The sequence below is a fragment of the Cervus elaphus genome, chromosome 1 (genome assembly GCF_910594005.1).
Source record: "Cervus elaphus chromosome 1, mCerEla1.1, whole genome shotgun sequence".
In the NCBI taxonomy this organism is placed as follows: domain Eukaryota; kingdom Metazoa; phylum Chordata; class Mammalia; order Artiodactyla; family Cervidae; genus Cervus; species Cervus elaphus.
This window is the reverse complement of record NC_057815.1, coordinates 69,408,814-69,423,551: the sequence shown is the minus strand read 5'-3', so window position 1 is coordinate 69,423,551 and position 14,738 is coordinate 69,408,814. Positions and strand designations below refer to the sequence as shown.

Here is a 14,738-nt window from a genome sequence, read left to right as displayed (position 1 = left end):
CAATAAGCTGATTCCTTAGGTGCTCTCTCCAGCGAGGGTGCTGGGGATCCAGAGAGGAGAGAAGGAGCAGGGAGGGGATAGAGGGGAGGGGAGGAGAGCATGGAGGTGGAGGCGGAGGTGAGACAGAGGCGGGGCCGGGGAGAATGAAAACCCAGCCTGTTGGTGGTTTCTTCTTTTTTTAAGAGCCACAAGCTGAGATCAAAGGTGATATTTTTACAGCAACTGAAATAGAAAACCACTGGGCGCACAGTGGGAGGTGAGCGGCCGGAACACAGGCCCTTTTATGCAACCTGTGGCCACAGCAAGCACTCTGCCCTCTGCCTTGGGGCCATGGGGCTTGGGGGACAGTGTGGCCCCAATCTTTCCAACTCAGGTTTGACAAAAAAGTAAAAGAGATGGGCTGCAGCCCTCGGTGCTGGGATCAGTGAGGGTCACTGAGCCCTCATAGTTCCCAGAGCCCGTCACCTTCAGAGACCTTGCTTGTCACTCTTGCTTGGGTGTCGGAGCTGTCCCAGGCCTTGTTTCATCCTCGTAGAGCTCAGTGAGGAAGGATTATAGGTACCCCTGTTTTACAGGGGAGGAAACCAAGGCTGCAGGGGAACATGGTCAAGTCCCATAGAGAGGTGGGGGCAAATTCAGGACCAGAATCCTGGGGCTCCTGGTCCAACACCCCTTCCATTCCCTGTAATCATCACTCACACGCCAAGTTATTTATTTGTTGTTGTTCAGTCGCTAAGTTGTGTCTGACTGTTTGCGACCCCATGCAGCCCACCAGGCCTCCCTGTTCCTCACTGTCTCCTGGAGTTTGCCCAAATTCATGTCCATTGAATCAGTTATGCTATCCAACTATCTCATCCTCTGCCATCCTCTACTCCTTTTGCCTTCAAACTTTCCCAGCATCACAGTCTTTTCCAATGAGTCGGCTCTTCGTATTAGGTGCCGGAAGTATTGGAGCTTCAGCTTCAGCATCAGTCCTTCCAATGAATATTGAGGGGTGATTTCCTTTAAGATCGACTTGTTTGATCTCCTTTCTGTCCAAGAGTCTTCTCCAGCACCACAATTCAAAAGCACCAATTCTTCAGAGCTTAGCCTTCCTTATGGTCCAACTCTCATATCCATACATGACTACTGGAAAGACCATAACTTCAGCTACATGGACCTTTGTCAGCAAAGTGATGTCTCTGCTTTTTAATATACTATCTAGGTTTGTCATAGCTTTCCTTCCAAGAAGCAAGCGTCTTCTAACTTCACGACTGCAGTCACCACCAGCAGTGATTTCGGAGCCCAAGAAGAGAAAATCTGTTACTGCTTCCACTTTTCCCCATCTATTTGCCACGAAATGATGCAACCGGATGCCGTGATCTTAGTTATTTTTTTATTGTTGAGTTCTAAGCCATCTTTTTCACTCTCCTCTTTCACCTTCATCAAGAGACTCTTTAGTTCCTCTTCACTTTCTGCCATAAGGGTGGTATCATCTGCATATCTGAGGCTGTTGATATTTCTCCCAGCAATGTTGATTCCAGCTTGTAACTCATCCAGGCTGGCATTTCACATGCTACTCTGCATTGAAGTTAAATAAACAGGGTGACAATTACTTACTGAGCCTCTGCTATCGAGAGTCCTAGCTGGCCTGGGACAACTCAGGTCTGCTAGAGTGCTGGTTCTCAGAGTAGAGTCACCAGACCAGCAGCATCAGCTTCACCTGAGAATATGCTAGAAACACACATTCTCAGGCCCCAATCCAGACTTACTGAACCAGAGACTCTGGGGGCGGGACCCAGCCCTCCACACTTTAATGAACTCTCCAGGTGATTCTGGAGCACAGTGATTTTGAGAATCACTGCAGTGCATCACCTCAATCTCCATCCCTGTGCTTCAAGGAAAATCTCAACACCCGTCTCCCAAGGTTGAGCTCAATATCAGTTAACACTTGTGTATGTGTTCTGTGCCAGGCATTCTTCTAAGCCCTCTACAGATATTAACTAATTTCATTTCACAACTCCATGAGATAGGAACTAGTACTATCCTCGTTTCACAGATGAGGAAATGAAGGCACCAAAAGGCAGAGTAACTTCCCTAGGATCACACAGCTAGAATCCAAGCTCTTACCAGTTAACCAATGGAACACCCCCTGGCAGAGGGTCTGGTGCCCAGAATGTGTTCTGGGCATGTCTGAGGATGTAATTATAGCAATTAGGATTACCTCACCTGAGTTTGTGATGATGACCCCCGCATTCTGTGAATATGAAATCTGTTGCCCTGTGAAGATGGAAGAGTGAGTCAGCTGCAAAGGCAGCCTTGGTGCCTGGAACCCCAGGGCAGCCCACAGGCCCTCACCATCCATGTAGCTTTGAGACCATAATACACCATCCTGGTCTTCTGGAAACATCTCAGCTTGTTGTAGGGAAGAATCTGGACTCTTGACAGAAGTGAGTTGAAACTCTAGTTTGGCCATTCAGAGGCTGTGTGACCCTGGACACACTGCCTCACTTCTCTCTGATCTTTAGATCAGCTTTCCTCATTGTAGAGTAGATGGTGACAGTCCTAATATTGCGGGGAGCCTGTGAGGGTTGGAAAAGATGACATCTGTGCCCAGCCCGGAGCATGCACAGAGCTGGCCATCAATAAGCAGCTCACCCGCCTCCCTTCCCATCCATGCTGCTACCTCAGTGTAAAGACCAGTAAAACTTTGAAAGAAAAAGAAATAAATTCCCAAATGATCAAAATGCTTTTGTCCTCCAGCCTCCCTGCCCTTTTCCAGACCTCCTTGAAATAGACACCCCAGCCAGGGTTTCTGGGGTGAAACTGGCACCTGCTGCTTCCAAGTGGGGAATTAAGCACCCTGTAAAGGGAAGAGGAGGGGACCTCTCTGAGCCAGCACCAGTGGCCGGTGTCCACAATCAGCGCGAGCATCTCAGCATCCGCCTTCCATGAGGCAGTTTGTCCTGGACATCTGAAGCTCATTAGCTGCCTACTCCCAGAGGGCTGACCCCACTCGGAGAGAATTATCCCAGACAGAGCCACAGAGGACGGAGTAAACAAAGACCAGGTGAGATGTGGCCATGGGAGATGAGGACACACAGTCTCTGGAGTGGCCTCTGGGGACCTGTGGAGACCAGAGGAGGCTGGGAAAAAGCATGAGGCTTACCCCCAGCTCCAGTCCAGCCTTGGGCTCCCTGGCTATGTAGATAGGAGATGCAGGGTGGGAGGGGATCTCTTGTTCCTTTTGGGCCTCATTTTCCACATGTGTATACTGGAGGAGGGGTCAGCAAGGTGCATACTGAAGTCCTTCCAGCTCTGACATTATGGGGTCCCAGGCTGACCTAGAATTCCAGGCCTCTGAGGTTTAGAACTCAGAGCTGGTGGGTGGTAAGTGATAGTTGGTGGTTTAGTCGCTAAGTTGTGTCTGACTTTTGTGACCCCATGGGCTATAGCCTGCCAAGTTCCTCTATCAATGGGTTTTCCCAGGCAAGAATGCTGGAGTGGGTTATCATTTCCTTCATCCAGGGGACCTTCCTGACCCAGGGATTGAACCTGGATCTCCTGCATTGCAGGCAGATTCTTTATCACTGAGCCACCAAGGAAGCACTGGTAGGTGGTGGGTGGGGATGTAATTCAGAGATGGAGAGCCATGATCCTTCCCCAGCCCAGACACCAGAGGGGCGGTGAGATGGGAAGACCAGAGAGCATTTTCAGAACCGTCAGCCAGGTGCTTTTGGGAGGCAGAGGCTGTGTCAGCTGAGTCTCAGAGAGACGAGGGCTCCTGCTGGACAGGCGGCAGGACCAAGGCACCCTTCCCTCTGTGGATCCACGACTCCACCCATCTGTCCAGACTGGCCACCGCTAACTTTCACTTAGCAGTTTTTATTAACTTCTTATTTTATACCAGGCAATGCCCTATACAATATACACATATTAAAATGAGATAACCCTTTTACTGGGTGACAGGTCCCAGGTGATTGACCTGGACTCTCAGCCAGCTTGGAGTCTGGCCCTCATCTGGTTGTCCTGACATTGACTTTTCTCAAGACACCCGGGGAGGTTGGACAGCTGGCTCTAACCATGTCACTCAAGATCACTGCCACCTCCCAACACTATTATGACTGATATCAGGCCATCTCTGTTTCTACTGACAGGAGTACTCTTGTCCCCTCCCCAGTTTCCTTCCCTCCTGGGAGGGAGCCGGGTGTCTGAGAGCCGTTGCCTGGTGGGCGTGGAGCCTGGGCGAGGAGGGCTGGGGCAGAGGGCAGATCATTCAGACCTTGGTGAGGCCTGGCAAATTATCTCCACTCCAAGCAGAGAGGCCGTCTGCAGAGACTGGAATGGGCATGGCCCTCAGACAATGCCTACCTTCTGGACTGTGCTGAATGGGTGCACAGCGCAAGTGGATGTCTCTGAACCTTGGATTTTCTCTAGATACCTCACTTCTGGGTTGCTGTGTTCTTCCTTTGGACAGATGAACAGCTCTGATGTCCCGGCCAAAGAGCTGTGTCCTGAGCCAGGGAGCCTTTGGATTCATTTACTTCTCATGGGGCAAACCTTATTTACTGGCATTTCTAAGACAGGCCCAGAGAGAGGCAAGGGCCTGCCCAAGTTCACACAGCCAGTCAGGACTGAGACAACCCTGGATTTCCAGACCATGCCCAAATAATAGGTTATTACTTTTAAATAGGAAAAATGAGCTTTAGACCTGCAGAGAAATTAGAAAATACAGATAAGCAAAAGCAAAAGTAAACGTGCCTTCAGTTTGTCTCTCGGAGAAACTTCCACCACCCTTTCCCATCCCTTCTCTCCCCACCTCCCGGCCTCAGCCACACTCCCCCAGCCCCAGCCATAATCAATACCTCACCTCTCTTTGCCAGCAGTGCTTCCCTGAGGACCAAGCCTTGACAGCAGATCCTGATTCAGACCGGATTCTGGAAAGGCCTGGCGTCTCTTCCGGAACAGCAGAGCTTCCGCCCGAACGGAACTGCTTAAGTGCAGATAGAGTCAGAAATGCTCCTCGCCAGGAGTCCAGAGCCTGCATCCAGCCCTGCCTGGCCTGTGGATGGTCTCCGTGGCCTTGGGCCAGTCCCTGCCCTGTTGGTTTCTTCCACACCGTAAAATGAAGACTTGGACTTGACCAAGTGCTTTCCCCATAGCTTGACTCAGTCTGTTAACTGCTCGTGGGCAAGGACCAGGCCCTCCTCATAGCATTCAAAGTCAGAGGGCAGGGCTCCCCTAGTGATGGGCAAGGCCAGCACTCCCCAACTACGTGACCGGAGCAGGGCCACACCACTCTGCTGCCCCATGGACAGACACAGAGCAGGGTGCTGACCCTCTGTGTCTCAGGGTGGCCGCAGATCCCATGAGGGGAGGACCTCAGAGACCTCTGGATGACAGAGCAAGGAGCTGAACTGGGCTCTTACAGAGGGTGCCCCCTGTCTGCCCAGTGCCTGGCTCCATCCTGGCTCAGGGGTCTGGCCCAGGCTTGCAGATGGAGCCACTGCCTGCCCGCAGGCTCACACAGCTCTGGCAAGAGGAATGTGTGGATCCGGGGCCCAGCCTACCACATGAAGTGTCAATAACAATGCCCAGAGGACCTGGGGCCCATGACATCACAGACAGCAGATTCCCATGTTGGAACTCACAGAGCTAAGGCCATTTTAAAACATAGCACTGCCTTTTTTTTTTTCCTTTCTTTCATTTTCCATTTTGGCTAAGGCATGGAATGTGAAAACTGCTAAATTACTGTAGGAAGATGTACACACTGGGTTCATAGGCTGACTCAGCTTTCTGGGGTCCTAAAAACAATGGGAAACCTGGGAAGTCTGGCCCCTGCTTCCTCATGCCCACTCTGAGTCTACTCTGACCACAGAGAAGGCCATGTGGTTGATTGGGGGAAGACACCCCCAGCTATGAAAGGACACTGACTGTTGTAGAAAGCAGGATACCAGTTGGAAATGATTTCTAGGTGCGTCTTCTGCCCCTCAAAAGCCCTTAGATCTATTCCAGGCACAGGCAGTTTTTGGACATAAGTACAGATGGTCCTCAGATATGCAGATGACACCACCCTTATGGCAGAAAGTGAAGAGGAACTAAAAAGCCTCTTGATGAAAGTGAAAGAGGAGAGTGAAAAAGTTGGCTTAAAGCTCAACATTCAGAAAACTAAGATCATGGCATCTGGTCCCATCACTTCACGGGAAATAGATGGGGAAACAGTAGAAACAGTGTCAGACTTTATTTTTTGGGGCTCCAAAATCATTGCAGATGGTGATTGCAGCTTACTCCTTGGAAGGAAAGTTGTGACCAACCTAGATAGCATATTAAAAAGCAGAGACATTACGTTGCCAACAAAGGTCCGTCTAGTCAAGGCTATGGTTTTTCCATTGGTCATGTATGGATGTGAGAGTTGGACTGTGAAGAAAGCTGAACACCGAAAAATTGATGCTTTTGACCTGTAGGGTTGGAGAAGACTCCTGAGAGTCCTTTGGACTGCAAGGAGATCCAGCCAGTCCATCCTAAAGGAGATCAGTCCTGGGTGTTCATTGGAAGGACTGATGCTGAAGCTGAAACTCCAATACTTTGGCCACCTGATGCAAAGAGTTGACTCATTGGAAAAGACCCTGATGCTGGGACAGATTGGGGGCAGGAGGAGAAGGGGATGACAGAGGATGAGAGACTGGATGGCATCACCGACTTGATGGACATGAGTTTGAGTAAACTCCGGGAGTTGGCAATGGACAGGGAGGCCTGGCGTGCTGCAATTCATGGGGTCGCATAGAGTCGGACACGACTGAGCGACTGAACTGAACTGAACTGAACAGATGGTCTAGTCTCATCTTACCTGTTAGCCTCAACTTAATGGGCCTTTGCTAAACAGCCCTTTCATGCCAGTCACCAGAGAACACTGGAAGCCTCCAGAGAGAGCTCAGACACGGAACAGACAGGGTGTCAGGAGGCCTGGCCCCTGGTCCTGGCTCTGCTGCTGGCTGGCAGTGTGACATTAGATAAGGCACTGCCCTCTCTGGGCCTGTTTCCCTGTGTTTAAAATCAGATGGCTGGTGGTTGCCAGGGGCTGAGGAGAAGGGAAAGGGAGGCATGAATGCTATTGGGTATGGAGTTTCTTTTTAGAGTAATGAAAATATTGTGGAATTAGATAGTAGTGATGGTTGTGCAACTTTGTGAATATACTAAAATCTGAATGGTACACTAAAAAAAAAATCCAACAACAAAAAAAAACTTAAAAAAAAAACATGGTTGGTTGGACAAGATGACCTCTCTTCTTTAAGAGGTAGTGTCTCTTCTTTAAGAGGTACTAGCATTTTTTTGTGCCTGTGGTACCCACAGGCCTGAACTCAGCATGTGCATATTATCTCATGATTTTCTGTGATCCACTCTAGTGATATTTATGTTGTCATGACTCATCAGAAAGTCCAACTTGAGTCCCTTGTTCAGGCCCTAAACTAGGATAGAGACTGGGGAAGAGATAAGTGAAAGTCTCTCAGTCATGTCCACCTCTTTGCGACTGGATGGACTAGATAAGAAGGGGGCAAATTTCTCCCCTTGGGAGCTCAGAGCCTGGGGAAGAAGTCAGAAGTGCACATGGCACCCAAGGAGGATTAGCTCCTTCCTTTCCTAGTAGAGGGAATAACCCCAAAATACAAGAGAGACACACAACTCTGGCTATGCAGGGGCCCTGGGGGTTGATTTCTTCATTTATGCACTGGCTTCATTTATGCTTTTGGCTGGGTGTTCAGGATACAACCGTGGGCAAGTCAGACCCAGCCCCGCCCTTAGGAAGGGAAACAGACTTTAAAACAATCAAACACGTTAATTATGAATTTCTTTGATTATTGTGATTGTGACTGGAGCCATGAAGGAAAAGCACAGAAGGTACTGGATGGCTCACCAAGGGCACTGGTGTGGCTTGAGCTGGGTTCTGGCGGCGAGCAGGAACAGTGAAGGGGTGTGGAGACCGGGAGGGCATGGGACAGGGTGCTCCAGACAAGGTGAGGCCCGCTCCAGAGTGTCTGCAGAGGAAGACCAGAACAGAGAGGGGCAGCTGCAGCAGGAAAGGGCCAGGCCTGACCATGTGGGGCCTTAGAGGTCAGAGGCCACACTTATCTGTCTGTGCTCACTTCAGAATGTCCCAGTTTGAACAATAAACTGTGAAGCACCCTATTAACAGGTCACATTAAGGAGTTTGTCCTAAGAAACAACCAGTGTTCCAGGAAGGCCTGGTCATTGCTCCTACCTCCCGGCCTCCCCGGCCTGCTGCTCTGCACGTCGGGAGCAAGGGCCTGCCAGCCCCCGTGGCCACGGTGGTTATTTGAGCTGGACGATGTGTGAAGGGCCCTGCTTGGCAGCCCCTGGCCATCCGGCCCTGCTGCCCTCCTCGGGGGCAGACCCTGCTGCCCCCATGCCAGCCTCCCCCTCTTCAGGATCTTGAGGTGAGAGCTTTGCCACTAGGTCTCAGGCCAAGCAGGGTTCTTGGATCCAGGTTCCATGAGCCGGTTTCCGCCCATTCCCGCCCTCGGCGGCTCCCCGAGGACCCACTCCAGGCTCAGTTGCGGCCTCACGCTCTTTCCACTCTTGGTTTTTATTTTTTGCCTCTTTATTTTCCTCTCAGTGTGACTCGCTCTTCTGTTGGGCCTCTCTCTATTTTGCCTTCCTTCTCTTTTCCTCTCTCTTCTCCAGGGTAGCTTGGCATTTCAAGAAAAGCCTGTGCTTCAGAACAAACAGAATAGGACAGGAGGTCTAGTTCTGTCACCCGCCGGCTGTGTGATCTTGGGAAAAGGCATCATTTTCTGAGCCAGTTTAGGGTTCCATGAAGTGGACACGCTCCTCCTGATCCCTGCTTCTCTGCATGGCTGTGAGCCGAGATGAAGTCCACAGTCCGTCCTGGAAGTAGCCGATGCTCAGCAAATGGTAGTTGCCTCTTACTTTCCTTTTGCAAGTTCTCCTTCCTTACTTTCTGCATATTTTGTTCACCTAACCACAAATCTAGGGAGCCAAAGCGCATCCACCGGACCCCAATCACCTTGCATTCCCAGTACAGCCCCACCAAACCCAGACTGGGTTTGAGAGCCTCAAGAGCCAGGCAGCCTGCTCACTGCTACCCCTGTGGCTGGGAGGCATGGCTGGGTGTCAAGGCTGGGCCTCTCGCCATGGGGCTCCCTAGGGGGATGTGGGAGAGGTCTTCTGAGCTATGCTGTAATGCAGGCACCAGACTTTGGGTTTTCACCAGCTGAAAGAGAGGCAGGGACTGCCCTGGTAGCCCAGTGGTTAAGAATCTGCCTTGCAAAGGACACCGGTTTGATTGCTGGCAGGGAAAGATCTCACATGCTGCGAGTGTGTGCTGCGACTGTGTGCCTGTGTGTACTGAGCCCACACTCTAGAGCCTGTGAGTTGCAACTACTGAAGCCTGTCTGCCTAGAGCCTGGACTCTGCAACAAGAGAAGACCCTGCTCACCGCAACTAGAGAAAGCAAAGCCCACGTGCAGCAATGAAGACCCAGTACAACCTAAAATAAATAAAGCATAAAAAAAGAGAGAGCGAGGCCATCTTTCAATGTGCTACCCCCACCCCCACCAAGACCTACAGACTTCTCACCATTCCCCACATCACACCCGGCACTTTTCAGCTTCCACACCATTGCTTATGCCCCTAACCCCACCTGCAAAACCCTTCCACTCCCTGCCTCTTATGTAGGAACTTACACCAGCTTTGGGGCTGAAACATGACAGAGAAGGAAACCAAGGCTCAGGAGCATCCAGATGTTGGTATTTTTTACAAGAAAGTACAGTGTAATACATTATGTGTGCATGCCAAGTTGCTTCAGTTGTCTCTGACTCTTTGCAACCCAGTGGACAGTAGCACGCCAGGCTCCTCTGACCATGAGCTTCTCCAGGCAAGGATACTGGAGTGGGTTGCCATGCCCTCCTGCAGGGGATGTTCCTGACCCAGGGATGGAACCTGAGTCTCTTACATCTCTCCTGCATTGGCAGGCAGGTTCTTTACCACTAGTGCTGCCTCCAGGTGGCCCTAGTGGTAAAGAACCCACTTGCCAATGCGGGAGACTCAAAAGACACAGATTCAATCCCTGGGTCAGGAAGATCCCCTGGAGGAGGGCCTGGCAACCCACTCCAGTACTCTTACCTGGAGAATCCCCAAGGACAGAGGAGCCTAGTGGGTGGGCTACAGTCCATAGGGTCGCAAAGAGCTGGACATGACTGAAGCGACTTCACACACACACACACACACACACCCCTAGGAAGCCCATAGTACATTGTACTATTTATTTAAAGACAAAATAGTTTGCCTGGGGTTCCAGTGGATCTGGAAGTAACCCAGGTCTGCAGGGGTCCACATTTCCCACTTGCTCTTCTCCCTCTGCCACACTACCTGTCACATACCTGTGACTACGTGGAGGCTATTGTAACCTAATTCTTAGATGTCACTTTAAAGGTAACTGTGTAAATAAACCCATACGTTTATGGTCATTTGAATTTTTGACAAGGGAGCCAAGACAATTCAATGGAGAAAGAATAGTCTTTTTAATAAGTAATGCTGGTACAACTGGATATCCACACACAAAAGCATGAAGTTGCACCTTCACCTGATAGTATTTAAAGATTAACTCAAAATGGATCAAGGATCTAAATGTGAGAGTTAAAACCAGAAAACTCTTAGAAGAACACACAAATGTAAATCTCTTTGACCTTGGACAAGACAGTGATTTCTTAGCTATGTAAAAGCACCAGCAACCCAAGGAAAAAAATAGAGAAACTGTATTTCATAAAAATGACAAACTTTGTACTTTAAATGACACTATCAAGAAAATGAAAAGCCAACCCACATAAAAGAGCAAATATTTACAAATACTATATTTGTTAAGGATGTAGAATCCAGTATATATTAAAAACTCTTACAACTCAACAATAAAAAAAAAAAAACAGATAACCCAACTTTTTAAAGGGGCAAAAGATTTGAATAAACATTTCTCTAAAGCAGATACACAAATGGCCAATATGGCCAGTAAGCACATTAAGAGATGCTCAACATCACAGATACATGTATATGTATGGCTGAGTTCCTTCGCTGTTCACCTGAAATCATCACAACACTGTTAATCAGTGTTGCCCCAATAAAAACCTTAAAAAAATTTTTTTTTAAATGCTCAATATCATTAGTCATTGGGGCAAGTCAAATCACAATGAGATACTACTTCACACCCACTAGGACAGCCAAAAGCAAAAGCGATAGAAAATGAGTGCTGGCAAGGATGTGGAGAAGTTGGAACTTTCACACATTTCTGCTGGTAGAAATGTAAAATGGTGCAGCCACTGTGGAAAACAGTTTGGCAGTTCCACAAAAGTCATCTAAAGTTACCATACGATCCAGCAACCCTTCTCCTACACACAGACACACACACATGCACAAATTGAGCATATATTTCATACAAATCTTGTACATGAATATGCAAGCAGCATTATTTATAATAGCCAAAAAGTGTAAACAACCCATTAACTGATGAATGGGTAAGCAGAATGGAGTATATGCATACAGTGGAATACTATCCCATTAAAAGAAGAAATGAAGTACTGATACATGCTACAACATGGATGAACTTGAAAAGGAACTTGAAATGTCCAAAAATCCATAGGAAATTAGCAGCTGCTAGGGGCTGAGGTGGTAGGTAAAATGAGGGCTAACAGGTATGGGATTTCTTTGGGGGTGATGGAAATGCTCTGAAATTAGAAAGTGGCAATGGTCGCACAAATTTGTGAATATACTAAAAACCACTGAACTGGATGGCATCATCAACTCAGTGGACATGAGTCTGAGCAAACTCTGGGAGATGGTGAAGGTCAGGAAAGCCTGACGTGCTGCAGATTATGGGGTCACAGAGTCAGACACGACTTGGTGACTGAACAGCAATGTACACTTTAAAAGAGTGAATATATGTTATGTGAATTATACGTCAATTTTTTTCTTAAAAAAAAAAAGTAGTTGTGTAGATCTGGAGGGGATCTTGCAGAACATTGAACCCAGTATCCACTCCTTGTCCCTGTGTTAAAGATGGGAAACTTATAGCCCAGAGAGAGAAAGGATCACACTGCAATTCTGAGACAGAACAGAGATAGAACCCAGAACTGTATCCATCCCACATTCCCCTACCCAGATTGTTAGTTCCTGGAGGAAAAGAAACTTTATTCATCCTGTACCTCCTCTAACAGCAGCACACGACTCTGGGGCACAGTGCAGAGGTGACAGTCAGGATGGCTCCAGATGCAAGACTCTAGATAAAGAGCTAAATCCAATGAGCCTAAGGCACATGGATTCACTGGCCCACATAACTGGGAGGGACAACGGTGTGCTGGGGACTCGGATGACCTCCCCACCCGCTGCCTGTTTCTTCTCTGCCTCCCTCCTTTTCCTTATCTTGCTCACATGGCAGGGAATAGGGCTACTGGCTTCTGGAAACTCTGAGGATCACACCTTTAGAACTTGCATTCCAGAGGGGAGCAAACTGTGTTCTCCCAGAACCAATCCATGCTAGCTGGGATTAACAGCTCTATGTGGTCCAGTTGGGTCATATTAGGTGGATCGGAAAATGGAAACCTTCAAAAGGTCAGGCCATCTAGTAGAGTACCGAGGTCTGTGACCAGCAGTGCCAGAACCCCAGATATTTGGGGATGGATGGGGAGGGGTGCTTTTATCATCAGAAGTGGGAGGGAGACTGGGCAGGCAAAAACAGCCTCCCTCTCCCCCAGGGGCCACTGTAGGATAATCTAAGAACTGAGGTAAAATGCAGTCATGGATTTTAGATGCAGAGTGGTGTGGGGTGTAAGTCTCAGCTTGTCACTTTCTGGCTGCATCCAGGTAGGCAGGTGACACTCCTCCCACCCCCCACCCCCAGCCTCTGTTTTCTGAACTACAAAGGGAGAACAGTAATCCCCAGCCCAGAGAATCATAAATATTTAAGATAAGAATCATAGAGTGATTGCCCAGAGCCTGGCACACAGTGGGGGCTAAGGCCAGTTATTACATTGTTATTGATGCTTTGGGTGGCTTGATCTTTAGCCTCTGGTCAGACGCTGGGGATTCTGAGAAAATGCTTCAGACAATGGGGGCTTCCCAAGGTCCAGATCCCTGGCCCAGGGCTGAGGGGGTGGTGTGAGAGGGACGACTCCTCCTTGGGTAAGGACTGCCCGTGTGGGGCATGACTTAGGGTCAGCCTAGAGCTGCCGCAACCTGCTGGTGACCTTGGCCTGTTGACCTGCCCTTTCTCAGCTCAGTGTCCCCTGGCTCAGATAGCATAGCCCTGGGTGACTGCTCAGGGTTCTTCCTCACCTAAGGCTACTATGAACTCAATGAGTGTCACCTCCCGGACTGGTCTATATCCCCTTTTTATAAAGGGATCAAGCGGCCTTTGCTGCAAAGTTGGGGTCTGCTCTGTGCAAGGCCCAGAGCAGGCCACAGGGACTCACAGTTGACTCTGACCCCTGTGCTCAAGACGCCTGCAGCCTGCTGGATGAATGGACATGGACACTGACTCCCTGTCACCTCGGGCAAGTCACCACCCCGCTCCAGAGCCCCCTTTTGCCCCATCTGTAAGGGAAGGAGCTAACTGTGAGGACGGCAGCCTGTGGTCAGGCCCACAGCCCCATCTGGTCCCAAAGAGGTGGCTGGGTAGCCCATCCCCCATGCCTTAGCTTCAAATCTAGTGACATCATCCCCAACCTTCTCCGTTTCCCAGGCAACTGGGGTGCTGGCCGAGGCTCCCCAGGGGCCCAGACCGTCTGGATTTCCTTACACATAACTGTACCTCGTCCACATTTTCACAATTAAATTGTCAGTTTGGGTTAAGTGTTGTCTGCTGATGGCTGTCAACCTCTCCCTGGCTCCCCTCACTCTTCACCCAGAGCAGGTAAGTGAGAACGTCTTGCCCAGATGATCCCTCTGTACTGTGGAAAGGGGCTAGGATGCAATGAGAGGCAGGAGGTCTGGGTTCCAGTCCAGCTCTACCAGACATTTTCTGTGTGATCTTGGGCAAGTCATTCCCCTTCTCTGGGCCTAGGTTTCCCCACCTTAAAAATAGGTTTAATCATCTCTGCCCAGCCTTCTTTCCTCCCATCCCAAGGCAGTTACAAGTCTCGCAGGACCCATAACTGTGACAGAGCTTAGAAAACTGTAAAGCCTAGCTCTTGAAAGGGACTTCTCTGAGTCCCCGCTAGATAAATAGGCAAGGTTAGCCTCTGCTCTGGTCTGCCCTGCATCCCTCTGGCTGCAGATCTGGCTCAGGTCTCCTCCTCTGGTCTTCATCCGTCTGTTCCTAGACCGAAAAGGCAGAAAGGGTGCTCTTTCCAACAAAGCCTGGTGGCCCGGAAGATGCAAGAGTAGAGGTACTGGGCTGGAGGGTCAGAGGCCCTGCGTCTCATGACGGGTGTGCCCCTACTAAGTGGCCAGGCTTTCCCTCCCAGTGATGGGCCTAAGTCAATTCTCACCCCAAAACTTTCCCCTCTCAGCTCCCAGGAACTCTCTTTCCTCTCCCCTCCCTTCCAGATCCACCCCCAGATCAGCTCCAGACCTCCTCCAGGCCCCACCTTGGCAAAGCCCAGCCTCTTTAGTTGAATGCTTGGGGCCCTCCCTGGCATGCGCCTGTCTCCTCCCCAGTCATTCTCCCTCCTGCCCTCCTTGATGCCAGCAGCAAGGAGACTCTGCTTACCCTTCCCTGAAACCAGACTTCTCCC

The 14,738-nt window shown here is 49.7% G+C and overlaps 1 long non-coding RNA gene across 3 annotated transcripts; it reads right to left on the bottom strand.

Moving 5' to 3' along the window:
* Window positions 1-1,501: 1,501 nt before the first annotated feature.
* On the bottom strand, window positions 1,502-8,256 carry LOC122697246. Of its 3 annotated transcripts, XR_006342029.1 has the most exons (6): window positions 7,892-8,256; window positions 4,850-4,969; window positions 4,351-4,690; window positions 2,338-2,561; window positions 2,209-2,259; window positions 1,502-1,560 (listed from the first exon to the last, which is right to left on the bottom strand). It is a non-coding gene; the product is annotated as an uncharacterized LOC122697246 (long non-coding RNA). The 3 variants fall into 3 exon arrangements; XR_006342027.1 differs by lacking the exon at window positions 7,892-8,256 and having other exon boundaries at window positions 4,850-5,991; XR_006342028.1 differs by lacking the exons at window positions 4,351-4,690; window positions 7,892-8,256 and having other exon boundaries at window positions 4,850-5,987.
* Window positions 8,257-14,738: the final 6,482 nt, after the last annotated feature.